At 39.3% G+C, this 15104-nt stretch overlaps 1 protein-coding gene across 6 annotated transcripts in view; it reads right to left on the bottom strand.

The window, feature by feature from the left end:
• Positions 1 to 15104, bottom strand: part of SBF2 (SET binding factor 2) — a 344987-nt gene that overhangs the window by 198503 nt on the left and 131380 nt on the right. The gene's annotated exons all lie outside the window — the stretch shown is intronic.

Raw genomic sequence — 15104 nt, 5'->3', positions numbered from 1 at the left:
CAGGCGTTTAGGCTTCACTAGGAGACAGCAATCCCTCCCTTCACCAGGAGCCACAGTGAGGGGGAAAGAATGGAGATGATAATCACTGCCATTTGGCCTTCTTTCATGTGCTCTGGGGGAAGGGAGGAGTAAAGCCTGGAGAAAGAAAGACTGAGATTGTCAGCTGCTGCCCTCTCTCACATTAATAAGACTATTACTAAATGACTGTTTTCCTTTAATTTAAAGGGTATTTCTCATCAGCACTGAGATAGAAAAATCTGTGGATAATTAAATTATACCTATAATCACTTGCATGACTGTCTCTACAACAGTAAAAAGCAGTTTTTTAAACTGTGATTTTAAAGGTGTGCATTTTCCCCTTCTCCAGGGATCAGTACATTCCTTCTCATTTGCAGGGGCCATTCGTGTTGAGTCAAATCCATGTATAAAAAATCCGTGTATAACAAGGTTGGACCTGTATTTCAGTCAACAGATAGCAGGTACTACCCTTGATACTGTAGTTTTAAAAATTCCAACCTCTACGTACTGAATCAGAAACAAGATTCAAAACTACAAATGCACTTTGTACCTCACCATTCTCAATAGGCGATGTTTCACAATAGGACCAGCATAAAATGTAGCAAACAACTGAAATGAATTATTTGCACTTTACAATGCAAAGGAAAAGATCTGCTTCATAGAAGTTACCTAGAGTACTCTTTTCTATTCTACCACAACATACCCTTCTACCTGTTTCAGTATCCTACAAGTTTTTAATAAAATTGTGAACTGATATAGGGCCTGGGGATCACTTCCCTGCCTCTCCCCTTCTCCCACCCCTTAAAGGGACAGGGGAACCTTTACACGAACTGGTGGGTAACAACCCACCAGTTTGAGAACCACTGCACTAAATCATAAATTTGAAACATTCAGTGAACACGCTACCAAGACTCAGGGAGAATCACACCTCAGAAGGTTTGTGGGGTCCACTGAACATCTCCCCACCATCAACCATTTCATCAACCAAGTAAGCAGGATTGAGGAGACTCCAACACTTAGGCTTTGTGATAAAGAGATTGCAGTCTGAGACTCTGGTTCTAGGCTCTCTATTTGCTGACTTGAGAAGTTTTCCTATTGGTCTCTGAGTTTTTTCATTCAAAATTATTAGTTATAGCAGCACAGCCACCACAAAGCAAGTTTTAACTTGCACTGGATAGAAAAAGCTGCTGGTTGTATCTGGGGAGTGGCACCATCTTCTCAATAGGCCTTTGAGGCACAGGGAGGCACAGGGAGGCTCGGCATCTACAGGGATGGTAGAATCCACAGATGCCGAGCCTGTAGTTAACTGAGGGCCCATTGCACTTTCTATTTAAGAAACCACACAATGGCTTCAGTGTGGAAAGTTTTCATTACCCATCATCACTTGAAAAGGCTTTGAAGAAGAACTGATGCTAGATCGTCAATATTGAAAAAAGTGTGTGCCAGGTTTCCAATCATAATGTGATGCCTATCAATAAATTAACTTGATTATATTTACAACAATAAATACACTAGAACAGTGGTTCTTACACATTTAGCACTGGAACCCAATGGGACAGAATAAGAATCTGTCGGGACCCACCGGAAGTGACATCATCAAGCAGGAAAATCTGTAACTATCCTAGGCTGCAATTCTACTCACACTTACCCAGGATTTAGTTTCCTTTACTATAATTGTTAAAAGAATATACATAGTAGTTGTTAAAAGTGCAGGTCTATAACATTTCCTCAAATGCAGTCACATATATTGGTAGCATCAAGTCTAATATATTAAAAATAAAAGATGGAAATGAATGGGGACCCACCTGAAATGGGCTCGTGACCCACCTAGTGGGTCCCAACCCACAGTTTGAGAAACACTGCACTAGAATCAATACCACCCACACAGAATATCTTACACATCAGCAACTTAGGAGTTCACTATCAGGGCACAGTATAGAAGCAAGCAAATTCCTGCCACCACAAGCCCTAAGAACGTAAGACAGATATTATACAACAGAGAACTGAAATCTGTGCTCATGACTGTTAATGCCTTTCCAAAATCACACAGAAAATACTTTGCAAGTACAAAAAAGAATGTAGAACATATAAACGCAACTGTAAAAATAAAAGACTCATGATCTCAAAGCTACAAATGTGGTTGAGGAGTCATATGTGTTAACAGAAAAATGGGCTGAACTTGCAGAATGATACTGACAAGTATGGGCTGGTCAAAATGTTGAGCTTTTACAAATAAAATTATGTTGTCTATAATACAATAATCTGTGTGTATGACCTCATGTTATAAGTATATTGTACTTAGAATAGTTTATGTTTTCATTAAGGACTACTTGGTTGCTACCAATTCCCCCTGCCCCAGATATCATCACGTACAATAGCAATCTAGGTAAAAGGGCAGCAAATTTTCCAAGGTGATTGCTAAGTGATAGGGCATGAAAATTGGCAACTTTAGTTTTTGAATTCACCAAAGGTTCTCTTTTCATTAAGAACATATTTGCCACTAATGCCTTCCTCTTCCAAATTTTCCAGAAATCTGACCAGCACAACATAGTCCCATATTAGGGAAAACCAGTTTGAGTAGTATAGGATATTGTGTATGCCCTCAAACACTGGAGCAATGACAGGTATATCAGGCACTGCTGCAATAATTTTGCCAATTGACACCACTGCAACACTGTAAACCTGCAAAAGAGGTTGGAAGACAATGAGTCTATGTACATCATATCCTTTAACAACATATCATCATATCCATAAACAAACACTGTCTAATGCTACCATGGGCCACTGCTGCTGCTTCTGCACACACACAAAAGCCACACACACACATCTTGCTCCCGGAATACTTTCTGCAAATACAAGTGCAAGACTTCCAGTTTGATTTCAAGAGACTATGCAAATGAGGATGCTCCTTCGTCCATTTGGTCTCTGTAATCCAACTGAGAAGACCCAACCTGCAGTTCCATTTATAAAGAAACCATGCCAGGAGCAAGGTAAGGGGCTTTCCAAGTGCTTTCGGTGGGCAGAAAGCAGATCACAGGCTGGAGGGAGGCTGTGGCAATAGGCTTGGAGTGAAAGGCATCCTAAATCCATCACACTCTTGTACCCGGCAGTCCCCCACTGATGCAACCTGTATCACCTAGCCTCATGAATGGACTGTCCACGCATGGAGGATATCAGTTTTGGCATGTACAAGGAAGCATGTGGACTACAATATAAAGCTTCATCAATAGTTGTGAAATAACCAGAAAAAACAGCATAGTCCTCCCTGAAGTGTGCAAGTTACCAGCAAATCTTTGAAGGTCAAAACATCTAAAGGTCGGCATACAGTTGTTTTTCTTACAAGCTAGCATCCTAAACACTTTACAGCACATACTTGCATGGAAATGTCGGAACCAGTAATGCAGCTAGCAGTAATCAATCTGACTACAGCAACTAGAGAAAGAGCTGCCATCTTGACTGGTGATATTTCACGTAATCATCAAGCATATAGGTACATGCATAGCCAAGGAATATTCGGAATATTTGCATGCAGTAAAGGGGGGGAGCATGATCTAGCCCATGTTTCTCAACACTTGTCCCCGGTCATACCACTTTTCAGTTCACCTATTGGAAGTACCACCAAAAGTAACTGGCAATGATGGCATCACCAGTTACTTCTGGATTGGGAGGCCAGATGTGGCAGTAAACATAGGTAAGAAGTTCAGAGCAGATAGGAGGGCTTTTCTGAGCTCTGCCCACCCAGCTGAACCTCCTACCACTGTTTGTTGGGTCGCATTGCTGGTCTCACTAACAGGCGGGGGGGGGGTTATCTGGGGGTCCATGAGTACCACCAGACACCACCTCAAGTATCACCAGTGGTACAAGTATTACTGATCTAGCCCTCAAGTGATCAGGACATTTGCAATGAAAAAGCAAAAACCAAAGCAAGCTTAGAGATAATGAAGGCATGATGACAATTTGCTCAGTCCAAATCCATGAAAAACACAGAGCTTTTTTTAGCATACAAGTTTATTTAAAAAGGGGAATTTAACATAGTTCTTGTGGTTTGAGCCTACTATGTGCTTTCTTCCGAACAAGACATTTATCGCCTTGCATATGTCTCACATGCCCTTGTAAAGTTCACTTTTTCACAGCTTATCTTTGTTCTATACTGTAAATTGTTCTGTAAACACAGTTTTGTGAACTCCCTGACATGTTTACAGAATCTTCAGTATATATTTATTGAAAATATGTTTGCTTCTGGTGTGGACATTACATGGACACCTAGTGATCAGGGAATGGCATTTTTTTGGAAATCTGAACAGAAAAAGTTGTTCACCAGTCAAAAGTTTAAGCTAGGGCCAGGGTACCCAATTTGTGTGTCACGACACAACAATTCCTGCATCACAGGAAGCAGCAAGGGAGCCATGGAAATCTTTAATTAACAATATACTAAACGCTATAGAGACTATTTTCTTCTTACACAGTAAAAGATACAGGGCTGCCGTTTCACTGCCTGCTGGTTCTTACTTCAGTGAAGGCATTCATTGAAGGCTTCCAATGAAGAAAAGACCAACAGGCAGCGATGTGGGCAACCCTGTATACTACATACCCAGTAAAATTCACACAGAAATGAACACAAAAAAATTTAACAAACGCGTACAATTCAGTGGAATTCATTGAAGGAAGGACCATGAGCAAGTGATGCAGGCAGCCTCTCTTTTCTTGCTGGTTGCTGGGATGAATAGAATAGCCCCCATCTCCCCGCACTGATGCCTTTCCCCCACTTTGAATGCAGATTCACACTGATATGGATTATATTGGAAAGGTATGTTTTGCATTCTATTTTCTATGTTATCATTGCTTAAGTAGTTTTAAAAACTAGTATTCCGTTTCCTTAGGAAGAAAATTCATGTCTGAAACACATTGAGAAATCTGGAAACCAGTTTGTTCATAAGCATGCTTTGCACCCATTGATTTTTCTCATTCTGCTGTTTACTGCATTCAAAGGGTATCAGTGCCCTTCACCAGGTAGGTGCCCCAGGCCTGGCAAGGGAGGGGGGGCAGCATCCCAACCCTGCTGTGGACTGCACTCTTGGCTTTGTTGCTGCTCGGCATAAGCATGTAAAATCAATTCCAGGGCTCGTTTTGGGAATAAACACAAACACATAAGAAGGGTACCTCTGAACATGTAAAGAATACACTGTAACAGGGAGCAGTGGCCAACAGCTAATACGTCAATGGAGCAGCGGGTCAAAAACATTTGAAAACCACAGTGTGGTTTAAGCAGTGTGACAAATATTGTTTGGTTAATAGTCACTGGATGTTTAGAGTTTAACAGCCTAAAAAATATGCTATTACTGGCATATTTTTGCATAAAAGTACAATAATTATTAAAAGTGTCATGTAAGTAACATGACACCAGGTAGATGGGAATCATTAGCCTGGGAAGGCAGCTCATCTAAGAGAAGGAAAACTCTGATCCCAAACCTCCACTGCCTTGTGGCTACATCCAGTTATGGAAAAGGCTTTAGGAGTCAACCTCGAGGCAAATTCAGAGCCGGAGTCCCTGAGGCAGTTCATGGCTGAACACAGTCACATTCTGGCAACTCCTGCAACACTGCTGGAACAAACCATATTGCTTCTGCCTTTCCATTGGACCTTTTCAACGACTTGGAGAGGGGGGATTTGCTGCATGGGTAACAGTCTGTCCTCCATATCTACTTTACCCAGGCTTTGTGCACTGGAGAGGACACTCTGTTCCAGAACCACCATTCAGAGCGCGATACCATAGTCTTCCAAGACTGAAGGATGCCAACATCATGTAAGCACAAATAACAAGAGTAATGTTTAATTTTTTACCCAGAGGTTGTGATGCAGCTAGTTATCAAGAAATCTAAGTACAGGAAGGGTAAAACTTTGCAATTCTTATAGGAAATGATGGCAGTCCTTTTCAAATTCCATCATGCTAACCATTTTATCTCATGCTGTATTTCATTCTTTGATGCACATAGGTTCTTCCTTCTGTAAAATATGAAATCTGTATAGATTTTTTCCTTCACAAAGAAACCAACCTTCTTGGAAAACCTTATTAGTAGGCGTATTTTTCCCCCAAAATTTATTGATTAAATTATGTTATGTGTTTTTATTCTTAGGGTGCATTTTAATAAGTTATAATTGCTTTAAAAATGTACTAGGTAGGTGTTATAGAGTCAGTCGATGCAGCCACAGTATTATTTCTAACTGGAAAAGTAATCTATTTCTGGAAAATATCTTAAGCACCAAAATACAGTGTTCTTATTTAGATATTTTAACACAAAAAAGACAGCGTTTTGTGTTTTTATGTATTTTTTTAAAAAGACACATCTCTATTACAGAATGCTAAATTATAGTAAAGAAATAGATCATATGGCTAAACTTCACAAAGCTATTATTCAGCACTTTGTTGAACCAATTACAAAAGCCCATATATGGTAATTACAGCAAGGATTAGTCACGCACAGAGTTTATTCTGACCACAATCAAAATCAAAGGATGATACATGTTCTTTCACTTGCTACATGACATTCCTAACATTCCTTAAGAAATGTTTTAAATGACACAAGCAGCTACAAATAATGTTCTGAGTTGCCAGTTATTATGCACTCCCTCTTCCCTGCTAATTTCTTCATGTCTCATGACAGTCTCCACACTATCATTCTTAAATACGAGTAGTAGGTCACTGTATTATATAAGCAAATTTATACAATACTCATCATCCACAAAGAAACAAGTCACTCCACCCTAACAATAAATTTCCTCTCAGGGGCCCTAAATGGAAAAATTCAAGGCCTTGCATTCAATTAATATACACATGCAAGTCACCATCTCAGAATGCATGTCATTTGTTAACACAGGACAAAAAATAATTCGGATTTATTTCTGAAGCACTAACTGGAGGAATATCGTTGCTTTAGAGCTTGTCATTTTTTTTAAAAAGATTTTAATTCACAAATGTGCATTTCTTATCTTAGTATGAGATTTGAGAACAATTTTTGGAATTTCCATGTAACCTGGCATCACTAGTTAGATCAACAGTACAGTTCGATTTCCCCTAGTGCTTCCTGCTTTTTAGATATCACGCTTCTGGACACAAAACCATTGCAACTTCTCTCATTTCTACATTCCAAAATAGAGAGAACCAAATGTTCCAAGAAGGAACAGTGAGACTATCTGAATTCTAGTTGTTATAGCAGAAGCATTATAGACTCACAAAACTGAATTTATTTTGATTTCGTATTTTTTAAAACAAAATGAAGAAAAAAGTTAGCATATAAAAACTGTATTTCCATCTTTGTGTGATAATTCCACATGACACCCTTTGGTGTATGCTGGATACTGATCATGCTTTTTTTTGGTTGAATTTCTCTATGAGCTCCAAACATTCCATCTCCCAAGCTTCTCAAAACTCCAAGATATGAGAGAAGGGGAAAGAAGGGTATTATACATCATAAGATGACATCTTCAGAAAAAATACCAATTCAGGGCTGTTGGCATCATTCCAAACAGGGAGCTAGTCTTGTGTAGCATCCACCCATGCAATGAAGAGGTTACCACCACACAACTGCATTCATTCAGAAATTTGAAGAAGCAACAGAGTGATAAAATGGTCCTCACTGTGTTGATGAATACTCCAGACTTCCTGCATATTCACCACAGTAAGCAACTTGGTAATTGATAGTTCCTAAGGTCTTCTCAATACAGGTGTGCGCCACTTAACAACAGGGATATGTTCTCCTATCCCTGTTGTTATGCAGTTAGGTCATTAAGTGAACATTCAGTCCAATCTATTGCTTTTGTTGTGCAAACAGACACCCCTTCCCAGACACTAGCTGGCTGCACAGGCTAAGGGAGATAGATTGCCTCTTTTGTGCATTAAGAGCCTCTCTGTTGTGTAAACAGACACTCTGCTGCAGGCTATGGCAGACACAATTGCCTCATTAGGAGCATCTTTATTGTTCTTTGACCATGGTCGTATATGTGGTCCATCATTAAGCGAACAGTTGTTAGGCAGCACATGCCTGAATATACATTGTTTCGAAACATCCAAAATAGTCACAGACATTGGGATTCAAGATTCTGGTCTCATCTTCTCAGTCAGGACAGTATGAGACTGAACAGAGAATCAGGACATTCCCATTCGAATTTCACTTCTGGCATGAACTTACTAGGTAGCTTAGGAAAGCCACTCGCAGCCTTGGCTCCCCAGCTGAAATATGGGAACTATTACAGGGATGTTATAAGGCCAGTTATAAGATAAGAGGCTTTTTAAAGTGCGTGCTCCTCTTTTATTTAGCAGGGGGAGTGTAACTGGCCCTCCTCACCTCAGCAGTACCTTTTCTAGTGGCTGTCTGCTGGTGTTCTTTTGCATCTTTTTGATTGTGAGCCCTTTTGGGACAGGGAGCCATTAGTTGTTTGTTTGATTTTCTCTGTAAACTGCTTTGTGAGCTTTTAGTTGAAAGCAGTATATAAATACTGTTCTTCATCATCATCATCATCATCATCATCATCATCAACATCATCATAAATTATCAAGATAATACAAGTGCTACATAATTAATATCTAATGTCAACATTGTCTTGATGAGTTTTGCAAGAGAAATAAACTCCCACAAAATAGAAGCTTCCAATACGATATTGCAAAAATAATTCTCAGAATAATCATGTTTAAGTTTATATTTTCATTCAAAATTAATTAACTGTATATACTAAAAAATGATAATCTTTATTCTAGCATTGAACTACAATGCTTAGAGGGGAAAAAAGTTGCTGCCATCTGCTGGATCCTGAGTATTAATTCATATCCTGATGAAAACAGCATTCTAGGAAGTGACATTTCAGTTAAACCATCTTCAGTCAAAATATGGCTAATTAGATCAAAGGCAACTTTTTCAATTTTACTAATGCCTGTGTGTCTCTCATTAGATAAATGTTGTAAAAATACAAAATCACAACTATGAGTCCTGTTTAGACAATTGCTTAGTTAGGTTCACCAATCCAGGTATTGATTTCCTATCCAAAATAGATAATGAAACTTCAAGTGCAAGAAAAATGTTTTACATGTAACCTAAGGAAGGGACGTAGTCTAAATGTAGACATAAATGTAGTCTAAACAGGGCATTTAATCTTGTTTGTGTTTTTAAAATAATAGGCTACCCAGCAGGTTTTGCTCAATGACAATATCATATAGAATACATGTTCATACTCAAGACAAAGAGACTGAAATAGCTTACAGTGATGTTTAAAAATAAAAGGTTTATTTTTCAAAAGTCTTCCCTTTATACAACAGCATACATTCTTGAAAAAGACTTGGACTAAAACTACTTCACATTAAAAAAACAACAAACCTATTAAACTATTTCAAGTGCATTTCAATGTATCCAACATGTTAATCAAAGAAATTCCTAGAAAACTAAAGCTGGACACATACATAAAGGCTTACCCTAAATACAATTATAGTCTTAGGGGATAAACAATTAACACACATGACTTTTAAACTACTTTATATAAATACTAACTTTCTCTTAACACACAGTTACATATCTGGAAGCCTACTGGATATCTTTCAAATTGGGTATATATTCTTCCACATAGGAAAGCCATACAACACTGCATGTGCAAGAATAATAATAATGGCCAGTTGATTTGTACATTATTTGCATCATTGCATGCATTCACTTCAACCTCAGTGAAAAACCTAACTACATACCCCTTCTGTATTTCAGTCAATTACAATAAATGTTATCTAACAACTTTGGAAAGCCAGAACTGATAACTTGAAAAACCACACACACAGAACCCATAGCCCAGTAAAATTGCTTTTGTTCAGTTACCAAAAAAGTTTGCTAATTCTAAGACTTAGATCCTACTATTTTCTCTCATGTGAGGTGGGGAGGGTCACCCCTTCACATTACATTGTCCAAGAACTGGCTAGAGGATGGGAGAACTCAACAGTGACATATCAAAGAGAATCAGAGCTAGTGTCGCACAACTATGCCCAATCAGTCCATTCTGCAGGCTGCTTCTACCTGCCTTACATTACCAAGTAATCATTCTTTGGCCTCTGGGCAACACAGAAAGAAGAAGCAGCTGTAATCTTCTTCCTGACAATGGCCATTTTAAAACTGTCAAATACCCTGGCCTCTGAAACAGCATCAGGGGCCAGGGCATTTGGGAATTGACCAGTCCAGGAAAACAAGTGAAATTGCTTTGAGTTGTGCAGCAGGAACTTAGAATTAAAGTCAAAATGTTTGTATCAAATAGTGTGGATTTTTAAATTGACACTTTTTGAGATTTATTTTTATATACAAAATTTGAATCATGCTATGGCTTATCAAAATTTTATTGTCTATTTTGATTTCCACTTCTGTTATTAGCCTTTAATATTTTTAATACCATGATGGGACACAATATTAACACACATTCCATGAAGCTTTAGAGTTTGGTCAGGAAAGCGTTCTGGAAATGCTAACTTAATCCATATCTGGGCATACTGCAAAAATATCTACTATTTTGAGTGGTATTTTGAGTGGTAGCCCTGTGTTTCCCTAGAGCAGTGGTTCTCACACATTTAGCACCAGGACCCACTTTTTAAAATGAGAATCTGTCAGGACACACTGGGTCATGTCATGACCGGAAGTGACATCATCAAGCAGGAACATTTTTTACAATCCTAGGTTGCAACTCTACCCACACTTAACGCAGGAGTAAGTCCCACTGACTGTCATTGTTAAAAGAAAATACATAGTAGCTTGTTAAAAGCACAGGTCTGTAGCATTTCCCCAAATGCAGTCACATAGCATGGTAGCATCAAGTCTAATCTATTAAAAATAAAATATTAAAATGAATGGGGACCCACCTGAAATTGGCTCACAACCCACCTAGTGGGTCCTCACCCACAGTTTGAGAAACACTGCCCTAGAGTTATTAAAATCGAAAAACCATAGCTCATGATACTGTTATCCATTTCGATTTCCTCTCATATGAAAGTTTTAATTTTAATTTAAAACAACATAAGAACATAAGAACAGCCCCACTGGATCAGGCCATAGGCCCATCTAGTCCAGCTTCCTGTATCTCACAGCGGCCCACCAAATGCCCCAGGGAGCACACCAGATAACAAGAGACCTTATCCTGGTGCCCTCCCTTATGGGGAAACAAGACTTTCATCTGATAAGGTAATAAGGAAAACCGTATGGCTAGGACCTGCTGCATCAAAACTGAAAAATAAATGATTCTCTCTCTCTCTTTTTTTTTCTAAAGATCAACATGAAGCAATTAACAGCCAGTTCAGGGAAATTTTGAGATGAAAAATAATGGCAGAGGAAAAAGTTAAGAAGCCTCCTTCTATGAACATTTCCTTAGTTCAGACAGCAAACTGAAGCACTTTTTTTTTTAATTGAGAAAATCAGTATTTGCACAAAGTTTGAGTTTCTGTGTCTATCATAATATGATGTGTGGAAAATAAACCAAACTTGGGTAGAGAGATCCTTACACTGTCACATTCTTGGGTGGGACCTGTGAAAAAAAATGTGGTGGGGCAAAGCCAAAAGGAAGATTCTCTGTGCTCTCCAACTAAGACAACCTCCATGTGGAACAAGCCTGGTTTCCACACATTATGTGCTGAATCAGGAACCACAGGAACAGATCAGAGGCACATCCAATCAATCATCCAAGCACAAATGCTATATATATTCACTGCATTGCTTTCAATGAGATGCTCATTCAGATCCAAATTTTTCATCACTGTTCTTTTACACTGAGAGTGGGTGTTCATCAATGCAGTTTAAAGATCCTCTGCAAGAGAAGGGGAGAGACATGGAATATTATGTAGCTCCTAGGGTTGATGAACCCTTGCTTCACCTTCATTCCATGCAACCTTGCTCTTCCAACTCTGATACATAGTGAAACTAACTGAAAGCAAATGAAGCATCACAATCTCTATAAACTAGCAACTCAGCCAAGTTATGCATGTTAGCACTAGCTGATTTTTTACTGGCTCTGAGAAGTTATGAATTATATAGATGTGAGATACAGAAACAACAAAGTCTTTTATTCCCCCTTCAGGATACTAAAGGAAGAGACTGTACAAACTAAATGCTAAATTTCTGAATCTTGCACCTCCACTGTACTTCCATTAAACCTTAAAGCAAACCAACTACCTAGGCTATCTACAATAAGTATGATACTCTGTATTTCATTGTGCAAAAGAGCCACGGATTAGCCCAGGGATGTCAAACATGTTTCATATAGAGGGCCAAAGTCAGCATTTATGGTGCTTGCTGAGGGCTGGAAGTGACATCATTAAGCAGATGCTGGCAAAAAATAAGCACTTTGTCCTCACATAGAAACTCATTAGAAACTATTCTACAAATGACAGAAGAGAAAATGTGCAAATATTGTTCATATTTACAAGATTTGAGAGAGCCCAGTTATCAAGCTGGGAGAGCCTAATTATAATGGGTGTGAGATAAATTGCTCCTTGGGGGCCTTATGTTTGGCACTCCTGGATTAACCCATTTACAGCCTGCTCTTGCATATTTCCAGAAATTTAACAGTCTACAATCATGATTCAGTGATTCTGGTCTGTAATGTACTTCTACACAACAGTAAAGAGGTCTCATCCAAAACTACTTTGCTGGAGCAGCATTTTCAGAACTGGGCTATTGGTTTATGCAGAAAACTCCCACAGTAGCTCAAAACATCTTGGTAAGTCCAACTGTAGTTGGCTATACAAGTAGCTTTTACAATGCCAAGTAACTGATCCTATCTGTGGTTCAGATATTACTCTAGGTGCCATCCCCAATCCAAGATAAATTACAGTGATGCCTCGCAAGACGAATGCCTCGCGCAACGAAAAACTCGCAAGACAAAAGCGTTTTGCGATTTTTTTGGTGACTCGCAAGATGAATTTTTCTATGCCCGTGCTTCGCAAGATGAATTTTTTTGCATTTTTTTGGGTTTGTTTTAAATCGCACAACCGTTAATATCCAGGATGCATTGAAGTCTTGTGCTTGAAATTTTTGAAATCCTCAGTACAGTATGTATGCCTTTAAAGAGCACTTAACACTTTGTAAACCAAATTTGACTTTGTTCTGACTTTTTTTGCCCATAGGAACGCATTAATTAAATTTCAATGCATTCCTATGGGAAACCGCGCTTCGCAAGACGAAATTTTCGCAAGACGAAACGACTCGCGGAACGAATTAATTTCGTCTTGCGAGGCATCACTGTAGTTGTGATACATCTTCAAAGCAGGAAACATGTTCACAAATGGGGGAATGGTGTCAAAAAGAGTTGAAAGTGAACAGAAAGCCATGTGTGAATACCATGTCTTTCATAGTACTTCGTCATAATTTGCTAACTCTCTTCAGGCATAAATTGTCTCAGTCAGGTGTTCACACTTCATGAGACCATGTTTCCTTTCCTTAGATAAAATGTGAATAAACTATCCACAGTGTTCTTTCATTAATAAGCAACTTCTAAAAATTATTATGACAACTAAGTCATTTGTAGCCTTGGAGAACAAACAGAAGTGGATTGAGGTATGGAATGAGACTCCATTCCTAACATATCTAATTAAATTCTGTATACCTCTTATGTAAAATGAGTTGTTTTTAAAACAATGATGTTTGAAGAAAAAAAATAAGACATACACATGTGCATGCTGTCCTGACAAATAATTCATCCTAATGCAATAGAAAAAATGTTCTGGAACAGTTTGACCTTGAGTGGGGAGTAACCAAGTCAAAGCTAGCAAGTTTTATCCCATCTAAAATGTGCAGAAAAAAACCAGACATATCAAGACAATTTTAATCAATTGTAACAATGTCTTGTCTAAGCAAATTTATGAAATTTGCTATTCACTGAGTTTGATGACATTAGTGATCATATTCATTAGTACAACATAAGGAATTTTGGACACATAGCAAATGCAGTACATTTTTATTAAGGCTACAATCCTATACTTTCCTGGGAGTAAGTCCCATCCAGCACAATGGGACTTACTTCTGAGTAGACATGAACAGGATTGCACTGTTAATCTGTTAAATGGAATGCCAAGACATCTGCTCATCTAAGGGCTTAATCCCAACTCCCAGGTTAGGCTGGTGCAAGTCACTTGCACTGAGCTGGGGGTGTTGCAAATGTGACTTAAGAGACAGGAAGGCCAGAACAAGGAGTTGCACTGGATCCAGGCCCAGCATGGTAAGTTTGCATTGGCCGAGCTCTGGGGGTCTAAGGGCCTGAGGGGGGCTTGGGAAGAGCGGGGAGGAGGCAGAAGGGGGAATTCCAGGGTGGGGGGAGAGCGGGTGGGGAGAAGGCAGTTATGCTGGATCCTAACCCCATTCCCTGGGCAGCGCAGAGTTGCTCCAGGTTGCTCCGCGAGGTGCCGCAGATCTGAGTAGACCCACTGGGGCCAATTTGGCTCTCCCTGGGGTAAGGGGAAAAGTTCCCCCTTGCCTCGGGCTGCGCCACGGTCAGCCCCCAACTTGCGCTGGATGCAGCATAGGCCTGCCTACTCCAGTGCAAGTCAAGATAGGGCTGCCCAGCCTTTATGCAAAAAATTAAACAGATAAATTTATCTGATTTTTTTCTGTAAACATTTCTGTTATTAGTAAACACTAACCATGATACAGTTCTTACTTTGTTCAGTCTGAGCAACCACATTTCACTTAGGAGGCATGAAGAAACATTATGGAGGCATGAGGAGGCATTAATCCAGAATACTTAATATCAGCAAAAAACGTGAATCATATATTTCACAATGAGCAATGAAGAGGAATTTTCCCACTCTTTTAGAGCAGACGTGTGGAAATATTTGCAAAAACCAATATGAATCCATTTTGAACATTCCTGAAGTGTTCCCAAATCACTACATACAGGGGCCCCCAGATCCACAGATCCCATATCCAAGGATTCACTTATCCACGGTTGGGTCCATGGGCCACCCTGCACACACCTCCTCCGGAGGTGAGGGGAGCTCTGCTCCCTTCCGTTCTGGAGGGTCCTCTGAGCCTAGCAGTTTAAAAAAAAAAAACCTACTTCTGGTTTCATAGGGTAACCAGAAG

This window comes from Tiliqua scincoides, chromosome 1 (genome assembly GCF_035046505.1).
Source record: "Tiliqua scincoides isolate rTilSci1 chromosome 1, rTilSci1.hap2, whole genome shotgun sequence".
Classification (NCBI taxonomy): Eukaryota; Metazoa; Chordata; class Lepidosauria; order Squamata; family Scincidae; genus Tiliqua; species Tiliqua scincoides.
Note: the sequence above shows the minus strand (reverse complement) of the source record. Positions and strands in the feature narration are given on the sequence as shown.